Source organism: Neofelis nebulosa, chromosome 3 (genome assembly GCF_028018385.1).
Source record: "Neofelis nebulosa isolate mNeoNeb1 chromosome 3, mNeoNeb1.pri, whole genome shotgun sequence".
Lineage (NCBI taxonomy): Eukaryota > Metazoa > Chordata > Mammalia > Carnivora > Felidae > Neofelis > Neofelis nebulosa.
Window position 1 is genome coordinate 172,072,913 of NC_080784.1, and position 8,411 is coordinate 172,081,323.

Here is an 8,411-nt window from a genome sequence, read left to right on the forward strand (position 1 = left end):
ATATTTCCCTTCCTGGCTAAACTGAAAACTGACTTACCGCCCTAGGGAAACAAGCACCCGAGCTAGGAATGGGCTGGAGACATTTGCTCTCTTTATTACATGGCACAGCAAAAGGAGCCTGAGAGGGTAACTGGTCCCCGCCCTTGACCCTCCAAGCAGCTAAGCACAAGCCATCGCCTCAGCTGGGACGTAGAGTGGCCAGTCCCTTGCCTCCTCGTGCTGGGCCCACTGCCCGGAAGGCCTTCTGCCCCTCAGCGATCGGTAGGACCCATACGGCCTGCCTCAAGGGCTGCTTCCTCCAAGAAGCCTGGAAATTACTTCGCAAAGGAGATTCGTTTGTCCCTAACTGCCTCACAGGCACTGCTACTCTCTTGGCTCCCAAGGCGCCCACAGTGCTCTGCTTTTACCGTCTGTGGCACTTGCCCGCCTCGCACTTTTTGGCTTGTAAATGCACCCGGTGGTCCGTGGAAACCCCGGAACCTCCTTCCGGGAGGAGTTAGTGCAGAGGTCAGAGCAGGGGTGGGGGCTTGGAGGCTGGAACAGTATCCGCTTTACGCTTTACATGAGACGGAGACTTTGTCAACTTCATTACGAAGATGGGGGTGTTGCTGGAGCTCAGTGTCCCCTCATTTCCTCAGCAATCGCCTCTCAGCTCTGTTGCCTTTTCCTTTGCGCGGAAGTTCAGGGCGCAGTCTGCGTAGTCAGCCTTCAGTCCCCTCCCAGCTGCGTGGTCTTCCTAGTTGTGCAGCACTTGGCGAGTGACTTCCCACACACTCCTCGGGGTGGTGTGGAGACTGTGTTAATACTTACAAGTCTTCTAGAGGCAGAGGCTTTCCGGGTTCTCCTTTGCATTCGCCTCTGCCCAGCCCCTCTCCCAGGGCTTTGCTTATAGGAGAGGCTGGTGGAGTCCGTTGAAGTGCCTTCTAGCCTCTGGAGGGCTTTGCGGGGAGGCTAGCGAGGCAGAGTAGCTCAGTGTGGTAAAATCCCGCCACAGTGATAAAAGTCTGTTGGGAGGTGGAGGTCAGGTTGACCGTTTGCGATAATGTCAAGTAAGTGATCCTGGAAGAAGAAGCAAAATGTCCACCTGGTGCATAGAACTTACTTAGTCATCCTGATGAGGCATTTTCTGGAGCATGCTTAATTTTGCTGCCATGAAATCCATACCCACCCGTGTATTCATTTCCAAAACTGGGTGTTCATCATAGGCACTTGTCACGTGCACTGGGGTCACCGAGGATCTTTTTTTTTTTTTTTTTTTTTTTTTTATTTTTTATTTATTTTTGGGACAGAGAGAGACAGAGCATGAACGGGGGAGGGGCAGAGAGAGAGGGAGACACAGAATCGGAAACAGGCTCCAGGCTCCGAGCCATCGGCCCAGAGCCTGACGCGGGGCTCGAACTCACGGACCGCGAGATCGTGACCTGGCTGAAGTCGGACGCTTAACCGACTGCGCCACCCAGGCGCCCCCGAGGATCTTGATCAAATGCAGAATTTAATTCCACAGGTCTGGATGGGACACAAGATCCTAACTCCCAGGGGACGCCAATCAATGCTGCACGTCCCTGGACCACACTTTCAGTAGCAAGGATATACAACATGGATGAAGGGTGTGGGGGGGATGCATATATCTTTTTCCTTGATCTAAACAGACATCTAGGCCTAGGAAAACCCACTCTGACTTGAATTGCTTTGAGGCACGTGTGGCTGTGGTTGAATTTCGGTGTATCCTCTTAGCCTCCCCCACCAGATGACAGTGGAGTGGCCATTTATGACTATATTACTATGTGGGAAGAAAATTAAAAAAAATATTTATCTAAACCTTGAGACAAATTAATAACAAGATGAGTAAAAGCACTTCAACAGGTGGGGACAATCTGCAGGTTCAGGTTAGGTGACTATTAAAAGTGGACTAAAAAAGGGTTAAATACTAATTCTTTAAGTCTACCTGAGGAATCATCTGGGATGTTGGCTCAAATGCTGGCTCCCGGGGTCCACCCCAGATACAATGAGTCATGATCTTTGTGGGGGGCCTGAGCATCTGAATGTCACCCAGGAAATTGTTACTCACATTAAAATTCAAGCAGCACAAGCCTAGAACCTTTGAGGTCATTGAAAAGACTTTGTATCATCTGATGATCTCACAATATACAATGAATTGATAACGATGTGAGTGATGGTAGCCCCAATCCTTATCTTGCCCTAAAATAGTCTGTGATTTTGACGTTGGTTTCTTACCTAGGTCTTGAAGGAATATTGGAGTTTCTGGAAATGTCATTAGACTCCAATGACAATCTGGTCCTATTCCAAGTATTTTTTCTTGATATTCAGTAAGTACTACAGGTACATATAAAATATAGCCAGGTCAATGTTATTTCCACAATCTGTACACATAATGGAGTACCGTGTAATTTCCTACCCTTTATAGCAAATACAGAGTCAGCTAGATGAAGTCAATTTCCACCAAAACCTATGATTTACTTGGTACTATTTCCTCCCCCAAATCCATGGAAAAATAAGAGCATCTAACAGAGAAGGGAAAATAAATGCATGATACCGCCGGGATGAATACCATCCTTGACTAAGGAACTGTGGAGGGAGAACAATAGCCATTTGGGGGTGTTTTTCAGGCTGAATAAGGTTGTAGTCTCTCTGGCACCCACACCACTGGGCTACAATTGTACGCATAATTGTGTGGTATCTTAAAGGCATTTTCTGCGTAGTTTTTATCGGAGAACAGCAGAAGTTTACCAGAACCAAAAATACTTTTCTTCACATTGTTAAGAGGACTTTCATGCTTTTCATCTATTCTTTAGAAAATGAAAAGCTAATGCCATGTAATCACAATTTCCTGGGATTCTGAAAAACCATTAAAGAGGCACATTGATGCCCTCTGAATGGAAAGACTGTGGCACGTTTTGGATTGGCTCTGTTGTGGAGGCTCTTAACACTCATATGCCCCAATCAGAGTTTTCAAAGGTTTCTTTTGTGTCCAAAACACCCAGACAGTCTGATTTCAACCACTAATGTGCTTCTGGGTGAATGCAGATGATAAGTTTTTTTTTTCTTTAGGCGGGAAAAAAAGAAAATTAAAGTCTATATTAATTATATCAATACTTCAAGCTCGGCAGTTATTAGAATTTCTTTTTTTTTTTGTATGTGCATTAAATGTAATCTTTAAAAGTTGTACTGCCTACTGGAATGTTTTCTCTTTCTAGATTTACTACAAACCAACCAAATACCATGTAGAATAAGCTTTATCAGGAGCAGGGATAAGCAGGAAGTTTTCTGGCTCCTTTAATACTTAGTTTAAAGACAAAGTAACATGCCTGTGTTAGTAGATACAATAGACCATGTTTTGAAACCATCTTATTCTTCTTAGGCCACTGAGGTAGCCTTCTTCTCCTCCTTTCTTTGAAAGTATCTTTCAAGTAATATGATTATATACAGGGTCCTAAAGCAGTTTCCAAGAGCCTCATTGATTCCGGGGAGAATGGTTGTGTAGAAACACAATTAGTTTGTGGAGTACTCCCAGGTATGTGCAACAGCCAACATCCTTTAGCAATGCCTGTTGCATACTGAGTGGTGTCAGTATGACAGACATGACAGTGATTAAACAGTGTGGCATTGGAAAAGTCCACATTTCTGAGCAAGGGGACATGTTTTCAGTTCTCTGAATAGGAAGTGGCACTTGCTACCAACAAAAGGGGCATCAGACTTCTTGGAAGATCAAGGCCATGAAACCGTCAATGGAAGAGATAAAGAGCTGTAGCCCCAGCCGCCATGCTCTAGGTGGGCAAGCAAGTCCGTAAGAGCCCAAAGCCAGAAGCAAGTATTTCAACAGGAATAACATGGCTCACATGGAAAAGGAGTGCTTCAGGCCTGAAACACTTGGGAGGGTGCTTAGCCCACAGGATACTAAAGTTGGTTGTACGGATCTCATACGGGAATTCAGTAATTTTCAATAAATAAATGTATCAAAGATCCCTTTTGAGGTATTACGTATAAAAATGCAGATCTGGGGGCGCCTGGGTGGCTCGGTCGGTTGAGCGGCCGACTTCGGCTCAGGTCATGATCTCGCCGTCAGTGAGTTCGAGCCCCGCGTTGGGCTCTGTGCTGACAGCTCGGAGCCTGGAGCCTGTTTCCGATTCTGGGTCTCCTTCTCTCTCTGACCCTCCCCTATTCATGCTCTGTCTCTCTCTGTCCCAAAAATAAATAAAACTTAAAAAAAAAATGCAGATCTGTTCAACTGACTTGAACAAGAGAAATTGCCTTGAAAGGATGAAGCTTCCTGGCCAAATTAAGATGAGGCCTGTTTTGGTCTGGACGTGCTGTATGTGACGCGAGTATGTGTGAAGAATTTAATATGTTATCCTGAACTGGACAGCCAAATGACCAGGTTTTGTTTATGTAGGATCCACCAGGATTGTGTGAAAGAGAAACGAGTGACAAATAAACCAAGAGCTGAGAATTTTGAAAGAAGACTTTGAATCATCTAAGCTCACTGATAAGAGATATTTATTGCACCCCTTAGTGTGTACGATGCTTTGAGAGGTGTCACAGGGGTGAAGGTGGTAGAAAGTGCAGGAAGGGAAAAAGGATGGGTCTTCCACAGGCTGATTTTAATCTCCTACAATGTCTGCAGTAACAGCACAGTCTGATGAGTGACAATGCTCAGAAGAGAGATCCTGTAGCACCTTGCAGTGTGCCGTGACTCGTTAGCAAGGCCATTCGGCACAGGTTTAAGATCATGTTCTCTGGAGCCCGATTACCAGGGTTTAAACTCCAGCTCTGTCACTTCCTGGCCGTGTGGCAGCTCCATTTCTTCACTTGCACGGAAGAGATAACACACATACCTGTCCCATAGGAAAGGAGCTTACCTAAAGCCCTTGGTTTAAGTTATCAAAGTATCATCATGCAACACGACTGAAATTGTCATTTAGCAGTCCATGTATTCCACAACATACTATGTACCAAGCTTTTGCAAATGGTTAATCTATGAAAGCTATAACAGGAGCTGTGAGATAACCTGCTAATTAGAATTCACAACTCCCCAGTCACTCCAGAAAAATGGAAATTTACCATAGAAAGATTAAGATCCCATCCTTGTACTCGAGGATGTTCCAAGACTACCTAGACAAATCTTAGAATTCTGTATTTTATTGCATTTGACATATTATGAATTCAATTCCCACTTTATGTGAACATAATTCATATTAACTGAAGGAAAATAATTCAGACATCTGAAAGAGCAAAAGCACTAGTTTTCAAGTGAGCTAACTGTTCTTGTCCACCAGGGGGCAGTCCGTTCATTAAAACCAAGGACAGAAATAAGAACAAATACAATTCGTAATTTAAAAAGAAATCTCCTTTTAAATTAGTTTCAGTTTCAATAAATCTTTTACCAGGGCTACAACCACATAGCAATCCTGGTCCTTGTTCCTTGTCTTTGATAGATGGATCAAGAGACAGGAGAAAGCAAGAGGAAGTATCAGTCATAATCCAGCCTTAAAACCAGGCAGATACATGTGGGGCCAGTGTACCCCAGGAAGTGAAATGGACCAAGGTGGAATTCACTGTACAGAACAGGATTTAAGTGCAAGAAAACTAGTGATAATTAGTGGGACAACTAAGGCTTTAAGTACACAGTACATACATAACAACCAAGAGTTTTTTTTTTTAATGTTTATTTTTGAGAGAGAGAATGTGCACACACACACACACACACACACACACACACACACACGAGTCGGGAGGGGCAGAGAGTGAGGAAGACAGAAAATCCCAAGCAGGCTCTGCCCTGACAGCAGAGGGCCTGATACAGGGCTCAAACCCACAAACTGTGAGATCATGACCTGAGTCAAAGACAGATACTTAACCAACTGAGCCATCTAGGTGCCATCTACTGCCTCCTCTAAAATGTGGTAAGAGAGGGGCGCCTGGGTGGCTCAGTCGGTTGAGCGTCCGACTTCGGCTCAGGTCATGATCTCACGGCTCATGAGTTCGAGCCCCGCGTTGGGCTCTGTGCTGACAGCTCAGAGCCTGGAGCCTGCTTCTGCTTCTGTGTCTCCCTCTCTCTCTGCCCCTAACCCATTCGCATTCTGCCCCTGTCTCTGTCTCTGTCTCTGTCTCTGTCAAAGATAAACATTAAGAAAAAATTTAAAAAAATAAAATAAAAAATAAAATGTGGTGAGAGAACGAGTACCTGTAAAAGCAGAACAACTCTTAACCAAGCAGCTTCTTGGTTAAGAAAATACGTCTCTAAATTCAGAATTACTGCTACCCAACTGGGCGAGCCTGAAGGACTTCACATTCAGATAAATGGTCCTGTTTCATATACCCCAAATTGGTATTTAGACTTAGAATAGATGTGCACCACTGCCAGAATATAGAAACCATATTTAGTGACAGAATGAAATAAAACATTGTAAACTTTGAAACTTCTCTGGATTTTAGATCCTAGCTGCAAATCCAGGGATCACACTTTGTGTAACAAGCAATTGAGGGACAGTTGGGTTCAAGCATGCGATGCTTTGCAATTTACCAGGAGCTAGTCAGGTATAACAACAGAAAGATCAATGATCTCAGTGTTAAAAGAGTCAAATGCAAATTCTAGTATCTCTACTTTCCAGTTATGTAGCCTTGGGAAATATGTATGTAAGAGAGTTTTGGAAAACTGTGAATGGCTAATAATTTAGGGCATAAGGAAGAAACAAAGTCAAATCAGACGTATATGTATTTCTACCATGTGCAACATAATCGTACCATATATTCATAAAGCTTTTCCAATTACAAAGCACTTTACAATGCACTGTCTCTCCATAAGACTTTCTTCAGATGGGATCTTGGAAGACATAATGAGATAGTTCACACAAAGTACTCGGAGGTTGTTGAGCTCCAGGGACAGAGACAATGAATGGCAGCTGTTATTATTATAACTTGATTCTCCAACAATCTTGTGCGGTAGAGATCACCATCTTCCCATTGCTGGATTTCGAAAATCTGAGGTCCAGGAGAAATAAAATGATTTCTCCGAGGTCACAAAACTGAAATGTCAGAGCCTGGATTTGAGCTCACACATCTTTTCTCCTCTTTTAGTGCATGCTCCTAGACACTATTCACAATAAACATGAATGGTACCATAAAGAGGGTTTGGGTTGTGTTTTTTTTTTTTTTTTTTTTTTTTTTGAAGAATATAACAAAGTGAGAGCCCAAGTCAGATGATTCACCACTGGCCTTCCCACCCTCCTGGTCCTGGCCTTGTGGCTTCATATACCCCAAGTACACTGTCAATGCATCAGCATAGAGCAGAGGTTCTTTTTCTTCTTCTTCCAGCTTTATTGAGATATAATTGACATATAACACTGTGTAAGTTTAAGGTGCGAGCAGAGGTTTTTATTCTATTTTTTTTAAGTAGGCTCCACACCCAACGTGGGGCTTGAACTCACCACCCCAAGATCAAGAGTCACACGCCAGCTCCAAGGACTGAGCCAGCCAGGCACCCCGATGAGCAGATATTTTTAACCTTTGCTGCACGCCAGAATGCCTGGTGAGTTGTAAAAAGTACTGAGGCACAGATTGGAAACCAGTCAAATTAAATCAGGGTGTCACATAAGAGATTTCTTCTTCTTCTCTATCCATGGTGAGAATGTGTGAAGCTGGAACTCAAAGCCAATTCCTCCAACTGTTGATGCTCCCACATGCGAAAACTCTCAGTCTCAAGAGGTGAGGCCACAGTTACAACTGGGCACTGACTGCACAAGTAAAGACTTTAAATTAAAAAGTGGAAGATGGTCAAAGAGGTGGATGGCTAGGAAAGTGTGAAGAGTGTAGGAGGCAAGTTACCTGGGGAGGGGTCAAACTGCAGAGAACCAATACGAATGCACGTGCTGGCTCACTTTTCCAGACACGGGGGCACTATTCCAGCACGAAGCACCCCTTTGAGGGAATGCCAAGAAAGACCAGGCCCACAGAGCACTGCCTGGCTACATTGTGTCCCCGAAGAACAAAATCAATCAGCAAGGCAGGCAGCTCTCAGATAAAATTTCCATGATGATAATTACCATTGGACAGAGATATGTGCCTCTGAGGCCGAGAATGGTTTTGTAAAAAATTTTTTTGTACTTAATAAGGGTGTAATATGGAATGAGGAATAAATCTAAATTAGAATGTCTTGTAGAATCCATTAACTAAAACATTTTACTAGTCAAGCTAATGGATATCCCCTTAGCTCTAAATTCACCTATGAGAAAATGACATGTCACTAATGTCAAGTAATCCTGAGAAGTGAAGATCGGCTTCTCTAGATGATCATAAAATATGGAGGTCCCTTTTCATGATCTTCCAGCAACAATTTCCCAAGCCCCTTCCTTCTCCCTCTTGCCCAAATGCAACAGTCACCGCACCTATGGGCA